The following is a 12,092-nucleotide window of genomic DNA, read 5'->3' on the forward strand; positions in this document are numbered from 1 at the left end:
ATTTTTTAGGTCTTCTAAGTATGAAATCATGCTATCTGAGCTTATTCCCTGCTCAGAATGTGACTGTGCCTGACAATGGTATCTGCTCTTCTTAATCTTGATGGGTGAGATTCTTTTGTCTCGTTGGAGGTGAGCCTCTACTACCTGGACACTGCTTCTGTTTGTTGCTTTTATTAATTCTCTTTCCACTATAGAATCTGATGTTTTAGTTTGACCTGTTTGCTAGCTCTAGGAATTTCCCCACAGACTTCCTACCTGAGTTTGCCTCTGTAGAACTGATGTTTTCAATTCATACCCAGGGAGTGAAATAATCTTGTGTTTCCTCTGAGCTAGAGTGTTCCTTATTTTCAGTACTGCCATCTTAACAACAGTAAGTGCTTTATTCTAAGACCTGCCTATTTAAGTCTTCTTTGAAATTTTGACTTGAAAATCTTAGAAAGCTTGGTAAGATCAATGTTACCTTGTCTAGGAATAGACCTGTTGAGAGAGTGTGTTGATTACATATTATTGGATATGCTATAGTTCACTTGGGGGATTATACAATCTCCATTAAATACATTCTTGCCTTTGGACTGACTATAAAATTATGTGCTTTACATAACTCATGAATTACAGATTTTATAGTCATGTTTAAAAATCCTCTTTTGTCAAAACTTAAAATTATCCTTGTTGGTGTCTGTTCTAATAAGTTCCCTCAGTTCTAAATCAGCCTTGATGCTATCTAGTGCTTTCCTTTCTCCATTTACAATATATGAGAGCTGTATTGAGTCAGCCACCTATCAGGATCTGCATTACCCCTACTCTCTCCTTCATCCTCAGTATACAGTTAATACCTAAACTCTCTCTCTTCTTGTTTGTAATATCTTTTCAATTTGTATTAAAATTAGAAGTAGGGTAAAATTAATGATGAATTAATCTTGTATATGTATACCAAACTAAGTTACCTATTGCCTCACCGCTAGATACATTCTGTCTTTAAAATTCATTATCTTTTTCTGTATCCTATTTTATACTGTGCTTTAATATTAGGTTTGCACAGTGCCCTATTTACAGTTCTTAATGGGTGTGTGGGAAATTCTAAGTCCAAATAAATTCTTTATCAGAAAAAAAATCTGTATATTATTTTTTGACTTTTTCATTAATTTATTTTTATTTGTTCTTTTTAAATATGCATGACAATGGAGTGTATTTTGACATATTATATTATAAATACATGGATAGGATCCCATTCTTGTGGTCATACATGTTGTGGAGATTCACTGGTCATGTATTCATATATAAACATAGGAAAGTAATGTCCAATTCATTTTATCTCTTTCGTGCTCCTATCCACATCCTTTTCCCTTCATTCCCCTTTGTCTAATCCAGTGAATTTCTATTTCTCACTCCTTTATCGTGTGTTAGCATCTGCATATCAGAGAGAATATTTGGCCTTTGGTAGTCTCCAATTCCATCCATTTACCAGCAAATATCATAATTTTATTTTTCTTTGTGCCTGAGTAATATTCCATTGTGTATATATACCACATTTTCTTTACCCATAAATCTGTTTTAGGGCACCTAGGTTGGTTCCATAGCTTAGCTGTTGTGAATTGAGCTGCTATAAACATCAGTGTGGCTGCATCACTGCAGAATGCTGATTTTAAGTTCTTTGGGTACATACCAAGGAGTGGGATAACTAGATCAAATGGAGGTTTAATTCATAGTTTTCTGAGGAATCTACATACTTCTTTCTAGAGTGATTGTATCAATTTGCATTCCCACCAGCAACATATGAGTGTTCCTTTTTTCCTACATGCTTGTCAACATTTATTGTTACTTTTATTTTTGATAATTGCCATTCTGACTGGAGTGAGATGAATCTCAGTGTAGTTTTAATTTTCATTTCTCTAACTGCTAGAGATGTTGAACATTTTTTCATGTTTTTTAATTGTATTTCTTCTGTGAAGTTTCTGTTCAGAAAATTCAACTCAAAGTGGATCAAAGACTTAGGCATTAGAACAGAGACCCTTTGCCTAATGGAAGAAAAAGTAGGCCCAAATCTTCACCATGTTGGTCTAGGATCTGGCTTCCTTAACAAACCCCTAAAGTGCAAGAAGTAAAATCAAGAATTAATAAATGGGATAGATTCAAACTACAAATATTCTTCTCAAAATGATTTCTGTCTTATCTGTACCTTGTATCTATGTTTTGAGTAAAAATCAGGAAAGAAAACTGGCACCAGTAAACTTTTACTTGTATTTTATTGATAAGAAATATGTTGTTTGGCCTTCCTGAATGCAAAAAGAATGGTGAAGAGAATCTTTAGGCAACAATGGGTAATAGGGTAAGAAATGAAGATTTGGCCAAATAATGTATAGTTTACCATACTGCACAGTAAGTTTTTAAAATATTATATGCTGCGCCCCTCTCCTGACTCAGGCAATGGCAAGGCCCTACTGAGGTGGATGGCGCAAGGCGTCCATCCTCTGGAGGAGCACAGTATGTTTCTGGGAATGGGCTGATTTGTTTTTGTAGTCCTTTAATAAGTATAGTTGTGACTTCTCATATGACCATTAAGTATGAAGGAAAAAAAAACATGACTTTCCCAATTAATGCAACTACTTCTAAAGAATGGATCTGTTTGCTCTAAATGCAATGATTCAGCTGTGGAGTGTAAATTGTTAATGTCTAATGAAAAACTCCCTGTATTCCTGTCAAGGAAGTTTTTGAGAAATTAAATTAAAATCTAGAGAAGAAAAATTAATGTTAAGAAGACAGATTAGTGCTTAGTACTGGGCAACTTGTTCTTGTTCCTGTGCACAATGGTTTGTGCTCTTACTCTTGTTTGATTAAAATTAATAACAAGTCAACCACTTGCCATGACCATGGCACCGGTTCCAGTCAGTAAGTCAAGAAAGAATAGTCAAGGTATAGGCCAATAGTTTAGGACATTTGTAATTATTATTAAAAGTTAACTAAGCAGAAACAGCTCAAAGCAAAACACGAACTGAAAGTACAAATGTTTGCTTATGCATAAGCCAAGATACATTCTTCTATTCTGATTGTAGCTAGGTAATATTTTGTTTCTTTGAATAATGATTCCTGTTTTGTAACCACAAAGTACTGTGAGCCTGCCAAAATGAAAAGTATATATGATCAAGTTCACAAGTAAAGATTGGGATCAATACCTGCACTTTGGTGTCTGTGTTGTTTCTCCACCCCTCTTTCGCCGACTCCTCACCATCCGTTCGTCTCCTGAGACCCCCTGTTGGAGCTGGTCTCCGACAATTACACAGTTTTCAGATGATCTTAAGTTTCTAATAATTTCAGTTCTTTTGTATTTATTATAATTAAATACTAAATTAATTGTAAAATAATTGCATTGAATTATTCCTAGGAAAAGGGCAACCCACAGACTGAATTTACAACAGAAGCCTTGACAACCCTTGTGAATGATGTGTTTGGAGCTGGGACAGAGCCAGTAAGCACCACTTTGAGATATGGACTCCTTCTCTTGTTGAAACACCCTGAGGTAACAGGTATGACAGCAGATGGTGAGCAGGGTGAATTTCACAATGGAAATTTGGCAAGACACTGCTTGTGTCCTCCATCTTATTTTTTTCTCTCTCTCTCTCTTTTAAATACTGGGGATTGAACTCAAGGGTACTCAACAACTGAGCGACATCCCTAGCCTTTTTAAAATATTTTGTTTAGACACAGGGCCTCACTGAGTTGCTTAGTGCCTCGCTGTTGCTGAGGCAGGCTTTGAATTTGTGATCCTCTTTCCTCAGCCTCCAGAGTGGTTGGGATTATAGGCATGTTCCACTGTGCCTGGACATCTTATTTCTCTTGAAGCTTCCTTATTGAAATTTCTGTGCCACCAGCTTTAATTTCTCCAATTTAATGAAGGGATAAAAATAAAAGAACATTGCACAGTAGGGGACAGTGACTGAGAGAAGTGAAGGACAGCTTGGGCAGTACAAAGGCAGTGGAACTCTGGTCATGTCTGGATTCTACTGGGAAATGATTGCAGCATGCAACAGCCAGCATGAGTTGGCCTAAGACTGCATGTTGGTCTTCCTAAGGAGAAGCCTCTTGGAACATTATGTATGTTCTTGCAAGATTTCTGTGGAAATTGTTACTTATTCAGAAAATTCAGTGTTCTAATCCTGGATGGGAATATCAAACATCTCCATTTGGAACTTAAAGAGAAACTAGAAATTTACTAAGGTGGCAGGGAGGGATTTCTATACTCAGAAGTATTCTGAATGTGTTGCTACTTAGGAGATGTGCCTAAAGGAATTTTGTTATTCCACACATACGTTTCCATTAATTTTCTCAACAAATTTATTTTATGAATGCACCTTTAAAGGATTCCAGTTATGCATTGCAGATAAAAATATGCACTATCTTTTCCTGTTTCAGGACCTCTTCAAAACTATTACAAAGTAATTACAAATGAGAATTACTCCTTTTAACATGGGAGAAGAGGAATAGAGGGAACAGCTTACGAACCTTCAACAAATTTCTGAAACACAGAGAGCAGAAGCAAGGATCATAATTAACTCAGCAGACAGAATGAAGCTGTAATTTTTAGAACTGTGAAAAAACCAATCTGGGTCACTAAAAATGCCATAAGATTCAGGATTTAGCAGTACCACATGCCAAACAAGATAGAGGAGAAATTGAGGCAGTAAATAGGAGTCCCTCTGCGCTCAGGTCCCCTCTGCAACTGCTTTGAGCAGTTGACTCTTTTCCTCTTATAGGAAGAGAGACGTTTACTGTCTAGAAAAACTGAACCAAAGAGGTTCTCTTATCAAGGACACCATGCACAAACACAAAAAGATCAAAGCACAGAACTGAAAAGAAGGTATATATCCACTTTTTGAAATCTGATGCTTTTAGCTCTTTTCTCTGTCCAGGAACTAGCCACCAGATATAGAATCCAGAAAATCCATAGCTCCAAAGGGAAAGATCTGAATATCTATATTCAAGGTGGAAAATTCATTCCAAGTATTCAGATGAGTGAATGAAATAAAATTATCCACTTCAGAAAAGAGGATCTTAGAATTTTAGAACCTCAGGGTTGAAATCACATCAACTTTTGAGAAGCAAATGAGGTCATATTTAAAGCATTATGAATCAGAATGGCCTCAGAGTTCTTAAGAACAACCATCACTTTGTGATGTTAAGAGAAAGGATAAGAGCCCAGGTAGGTGGCACAAGCCTGTAATCCCAGTTACTCAGGAGGTTGAGGCTGGAGGATTGCAAGTTGGAAGTCTGCCTGGGCAACTTACTGAAACCTTGCCTCAAAGTAAAATTCAAAGACCTGTGAGTAAGGTTCAGTGGTAGAGTGATAGAGGGCCTTTGGATTCGATCTCCAGGGAGAAAAGAGAAAGAAAGAGAAGGAAAGGTATTTCAAATTCATATGTTGATTAAAAATCTTATTCCTTTTATCACTTTCACAGAAAGATACTAGAGGATATGTTCAATCCAAATGTTTGAAACCAAAGCAGAGAAAATCACATGTTCCATGAATCAGGAGACCTCATGTATAAAGATGAGAGTTTAAGGGAAGGTCCTGGTAACCAGGCCTAGGAAACAACCTATTTTCCACAATAAGTAGATAAAGCAGGTGTAAAGGAAGATTAAAAAATAAATAAATAAAATAGAGAATCTGAAGCTTAATTATTTAGAAAATTGCTAGAAATTTGAAATATCAACCTAAACATTAAGATATAATATAAACAGCAGCTAGAAAATTAGGTGCTGGTATAAATTGTTCAAATATACGTCAAACATATGCAAAAAAAATCAAACATGTACATAGCTCCCTTACCAGGGAACAATAGTTATGTGATCATAACAATGTAAAAAATGTATGTTGATATAATCAAAAATTGTGATCAAAATATATAAGTGAAGCAGTAGAGAGGGAAGTATGGGATGGGTGTGTGTGTGTATCTATTTGTGGTATGTGCTTTGCATAGAGTGGAGATGGATATTAATCTTCCTGACCAGAAAGTCATTAGAAATTTTCTAGAATTGGGTAAACCAAAAAACAGAAATATGAACATTTTAGAAGAAATATTTAGAATGATTCAAAAGGCTACATTGAGTGAGAGGTTGAAAATTGTCTCACTGAAAACTGTACACACACATACACACACAGAGATATGCAAACATGATTCACTAGTAGAATTTAATTTCAAAATGTCATATATTATTTCAGTATAAAATTAAAATTTATTCCTGTTTTTTCTTTTTGCAATGACAATATTTTTAAATTATATAATAGGATCATATCTGAAACATTTAGTAACTTCTATTTGCATTTAAATCACATATGCTAGTATATGAGGCTTGTACAGGTTTCTATGAATATATCTTAATTAGTACCTCATAGGAGAGTAATAAATATGCATGATTTATAGTGTATATGTATCTATGTATTTACATGTCTATATCACAGATATAGACATAGATATACATGCACTCATATATACATATGTGTAGACACATATTCTCACATAGGTATACACATATATATACATATATATGCACATACATATATGTATATGTGCACACATAAACACATATATGTAGATATATGAATGTGTATTTACATATACACATGTGTATATAAAGACATTATATGTCTACATATGAAGATACACACACACACACACACACATACACACACACACACACACACATATATATACCTTCCATCAGTTCTTATGTGTATACCTAAAGTCCAGAAGGAGATTGAAAATGTGATTGGCAGACATCGCAGCCCCTGCATGCAGGACAGAAGCCATATGCCCTACACAGAGGCTGTTGTGCATGAGATCCAGAGATACAGTGACCTTCTCCAACCAATTTGCCACTCTAAGGGTCCGGCGAAGCGTCGGAGAAAGAGACCACCAAGTGACCAACTCATGCAATAGCAAAAGGGTTTTTTTTTTTATTGGCGATCCATTCCATTCCAGCGCGCTGGGGCTCCCGGCTCACTCAAGAAGGGAGAGCAGCCAAGAGCCCAGAGCAGAGGTCAAGCAGTGCTTAAGTACACTTTTTGAGGAGGGTGGGGGTTTGCATACATCAGAACAAATCATCATGAGGTGTGGGAAAATTGAACAACAACTCTGAGACATGATTAGTGCATTCATTGGCTGGAACAGATTGGGTGGGGGTGATTGGTCACTCCTAAGCGGGGTACACATTCAAACTGATTGGTTTTAGGGCCTAAATGCCTACGTGACAAGCTACACAGGGTCCCAGGTTATTAAAAAACCAGGGAGTCAGTGGGAATATTTCCTGGGCAGTTCTGGTATTGTCCTAATAGCAACAGAAATTCCAGGTTTTGGGGGTAGCAGAGGAATTTAACAATACCTGGTCTTTTACTTTTTAACTCAGGCCTTGCAGCTTAGAAACTTTTACAATGCCCGGTCTTTTATGCTTTAACTTCTACACTTTAACTTCAATTTCTTTTACCCTTACACCATGTGCAACCACTTGTGACATTAAATTCAGAAACTACTTCATCCCCAAGGTAAGACTGTTTCTCCCACATTGTACTTTAGTTCTCTTGAAGTTCCCATATTCTCAGTATAGTCCCAGTACTCTGTCAACACAAGATGAGAGAAGTATAAAACTCACCCATGCAGTACCTTGATGGACTCAGTGCTGGGTCAGACTAAGCCATGAGGCTCCCTAACTGTTCCTGACATCCAGCAGGGTGAACTCTCCTCATTTCTTCTGCTCCTTCAAGTTTTTTTTTTTTTTTTTTTTTTTTTTGTCTACTCTCAGCAGTTTACATTTCCAGACAAAATTTAGAATCAGGTGGTTAATTTCCTAAAACGTTCCTGGGATATTTTTCAGCATGTCATTAAGTCTACAGGCCAATTTGCAAAGAATTGACATCTTGACATGTTCACTATTTTATTTTGTGAATATTGTAGATTTCCTACTTTATTTGGGCTTTATGTTTTTCCAATAATATTTTGTTTTTAATTAAGTAGCTCACACATTTTTTGAAAGCTTTTTTAGTAGGTAATTAATATTTTGAAAACTTATATACATCGCACATTTAAATAATGCCTTTTCCATTTTGTTGTTTTTGGCATGTGAGCACGTAGTTACAATTTTTATTTTAATGACGTTATGTTTAGAATTCTTGTTAAATTTATTCACCATGGCTAATAATTTGTGTTTAGATTCATTTGGAATTTTTTAAGTACATTATCTTGCTACTGGATTAGTACTTGTTTTATTTCTTTTTATGATTTTCCAATTCTAGAGACCTTATTTTCTCTTTATTACATTATTGCCCTGGGTGGGATTTCCAGCACAGTTTTGAACAGAAGTTGTGTGTTGAGCAAGCTTTAAAACTATATTTTATCTCTAGCAAGGGGTGAAAGTTTAACACCACATAATTTCATGTGATATTTTATGTACACTTTTGGCAGATATTCTTGATCAGATAGGGAAAGTTTTTTTTATTTGTGTTTGATGTTTTTATAATGTTTCATTTTGTTTGTCAACAATGTACAATTATATCAAAATAATTCTCTCCCACTCTTGATCTTATATTTTGTCATGTATTTTGGTCTCTCCTTTTCCACTAAATATGAACATCATTAGTACACTCACAGCAGGATTTGATCATCCACAGTTTGTTATAGACATTTATATTTATATTTGTGACAGTTATCCAGTTTTTCTTCTTGAAATTTCTTTGTCAGATTTCTGATACTAAAGTAATACCTCACAAAATGAGGAATATCTTATTACCTACTTTGGGACTACTTTTATTGCCTTTGTATCCTCTTTTTCTTCTCTCTATGGCTTCCTAGTTGTGTAATTTGGAATGCCTAACTGCTGGGAGCCATTAGCCAAGTAGGTATAAAAATTTCCTTGCCAGCGTACCCTATGTTGCTTAGTGGAAGGACTCATGGAAATAGGACATTTTGCAGTAACATTGCATGTAAGGTGACCTTGCTCAAGGACCAGGGCAGATCCGGGTTTAGGGCGGTTCCAGGTTTAAGATTATTCCTGCTGGGAATAGGGCATATCCTGCTGCCTGAGTTCCCCTTGAGTTCTCCGGGGATTCAGAGATTTTTGGGCAGAGAACGTGGATTTCCCCAGAATGTGTTTGTAGAGGGCTGGTGTGAGATCGGAAATAAAGAATTGCTGTTTGAATCTACAAAGCTGTGAGTGGCTCGTGATTTTGTGTCCAGCCAGACTGCGGCATTTGGTGGCTCGTTCGCGGAATGCCTGAAGCTTGGGGGTAAGTGAAATTGCTCGCCCCTGAGGGAAGGCGAGAGAATGGGTGACCATTTCAAAAAACAATGTGTTCTTCTTTTGATTTATTTTGTTTTTGTTTCAAGCTGCCTATCCCTAGAAATTTCTCAGGCAAACTGGAAAAAATTGTTGACTAAAGGTTTGAAGTTTATCGGCCCTGAGGAAGAGAAAATTGATACAACGATTTTTTATTCCGTTTTTGTTTCATTCAGTTTTGGTTTTGTTTTGTGTTATCTTATTGGGTTGCGTTATCTTTATAGTAGATTAGAAATTAGTAAAAAACAAACCGAATAGATGTTAAGTAAATTGTTAGAGGTTCAGACCATGGAGAAAGAGATTTTAGATCAAGCAAAAGAGAAGGTCTCTCGAGCTAGTCAGACAGAGGAAGAAAATTTAAAGGAAAAGGGGTTGTTAGGTAAAAGGCCACAACAGGAGGCTGTTACTAACTCCATTTTATCACCAGAGGGCGTAATTCAACCAACAGCCCCACCGATAGAGACAACTGAGTGGCCCTCAAACCCCGTAGTTGATAAATGGGATCCTGAGACAGGACCTCAAAGATTAGCATGCCCTGTACTTGAACAGGTAGGAGGACAGCGAATTCACCGTGCTTTAGATTTTAAAACAGTGAAGCAGTTAAAGGAGGCTGTAACAACTTATGGTCCCCAAGCTCCCTTCACGGTAAGCATGGTCGAGTTCATTACTAACTTGGACATGATGCCAGCAGATTGGGCTAGCATGTGTAAATCTGTGCTAAATGGAGGACAATATTTGTTATGGAAAGTTGCCAATGAGGAATTTTGCACGGAGACAGCTAGGCGAAATGCAGCAGCCGGTTACCCTCAAAGAAATCTAGATATGTTGTTAGGAAAAGGACCTTATGAGGGTCAACGGCAACAAATTGAATATGATCCTGCTATATATGCACAAATTTCTGCAGACGCAGTTAGGGCATGGAAAACTTTATAAGAACATGGAGATTTACAAGGTCAGCTATCCAAGGTAATACAGAGAGCTAATGAACCTTACGCTGACTTTGTAGATAGGCTAATTCAAACGGCTGCCAAAATTTTTGGGGATACAGTACAAGCAATGCCATTAATAAAACAACTGGCTTATGACCAAGCAAATCGTTGCTGCAGAGAGGTTATTAGACCATGGAGACATGAAGATTTAAACACATATATTAAATTATGTAGAGATATTAATGAACAAGGGCAAGTCTTGGCAGCTGCAGTACAACAGGCTTTAGATGCCAGGCCAAAAACATGCTATGATTGTGAACAAACAGGACATTTTAAAAGGAGTTGCCCCATAGGAGGAGGGTTTAACAAAACTAGGTATCAAAGAAATAGAATACCGGGTATTTGCCCACGATGCCATAGAGGGAGACATTGGGCTAATGAATGCCGTTCTCAAACCACCATAGAGGGTACTCCCTTATCAAAAAAAGGACAAGGACCAGGTATTTACCCACGATATCGTGGAGAAAGGCATCAGGCTCCATTGCCAAAAATCGGACAGGGGGGCCCAATGCTCCGGGGCCCACAACCACAAATATACAGGGTAGTGGAGGAATCCAGCAACACCATCAGGGTAGTGCCCAGGACACATTGTCCATTAAATCCCTCATCAGACAAACCTGAGGGAGCGCAGGGTTGGACATCTGCACCTCTGCCAGAGCAGTACTAACTCCAGAGATGAGAGTTCAAATCATTCCCACAGGAGTAAAAGGACCTCTTCCCCAAGGAACAGTAGGCTTATTATTGGGACGTAGTTCATCTACATTAAAAGGACTTATGATAAGTCCTGGGGTAATTGATCCCGATTATGTAGGTGAAATAAAAATTATAGCTAGTTGTCCAAGAGGTATATCAGTAAATTCACCTGGAGATAGAATAGCACAGTTGTTAATAATACCCAGCCTACATAATAAATTTCCTAGTCGTAGTGTAGAAAGAGGTTCCAGGGGATTAGGCTCCACAGGTGTAGATTGGGCTATGCTGTCTTTAAATTTAGATTCTAGCCCAATGCTAAAACTAAATATTCAAGGACATGAGTTTAATGGGCTACTGGACACAGGTGCTGAACTTAGCATCATATCTCGTCACGAATGGCCAAAACATTGGCCATTACAACAAGCCACTCAAACACTTCGAGGCCTAGGAGTGGCGACTAATCCCCATAGAAGTGCAATGGTATTAGATTGGAAGGATCCTGAAGGATGTGAAGGAACTATACAGTCATATGTATTGTATCATCTTCCTATAAATTTATGGGGACGAGATGTCCTAGATCAATTAGGTTTGACGTTAACAAATAACATTAATTCTAATGCGCCCACTACTAGGGCTAGACAAGGTTTTAGGAAAGAAAAAAGATTAGGAAAACAAGGACAAGGTATAGCAGCACCAATTCAAATAGATCAAGGAACAGACAGACATGGGTTGGATTTTCAGAAAGGTCCACTGAGACAATCAAAATTACTTGGAAATCAGAAAGACCAGTGTGGGTTCCTCAGTGGCCCCTGACTAAAGAAAAGATACAAGTAGCCCATGATCTGGTCAAACAACATTTAGCGGAAGGACATATACATCCTTCCATATCTCCCCATAATACTCCCATTTTTGTCATCAAAAAGAAATATGGTAAATGGAGATCATTGCAAGATTTAAGAGCCATTAATAATGAGATGGTTATTATGGGACCTGCTCAATCAGGGACTCCTCAATTGTCTGCTTTGCCAAAAACCTGGCATGTTTTAGCTATAGATATTAAAGATTGTTTTTTTTTCAATTCCAATTCAT

The 12,092-nt window shown here is 37.2% G+C and overlaps 1 protein-coding gene and 1 pseudogene across 1 annotated transcript in view; one reads left to right on the forward strand and one right to left on the reverse strand.

The window, feature by feature from the left end:
• LOC143381653 (cytochrome P450 2C19-like) overlaps window positions 1-12,092 on the reverse strand; it is a 162,103-nt gene that overhangs the window by 131,447 nt on the left and 18,564 nt on the right. The gene's annotated exons all lie outside the window — the stretch shown is intronic.
• LOC143381657 (cytochrome P450 2C19-like) overlaps window positions 1-12,092 on the forward strand; it is a 49,206-nt pseudogene that overhangs the window by 28,592 nt on the left and 8,522 nt on the right.

Source organism: Callospermophilus lateralis, chromosome 15 (genome assembly GCF_048772815.1).
Source record: "Callospermophilus lateralis isolate mCalLat2 chromosome 15, mCalLat2.hap1, whole genome shotgun sequence".
NCBI classification, from domain to species: Eukaryota; Metazoa; Chordata; class Mammalia; order Rodentia; family Sciuridae; genus Callospermophilus; species Callospermophilus lateralis.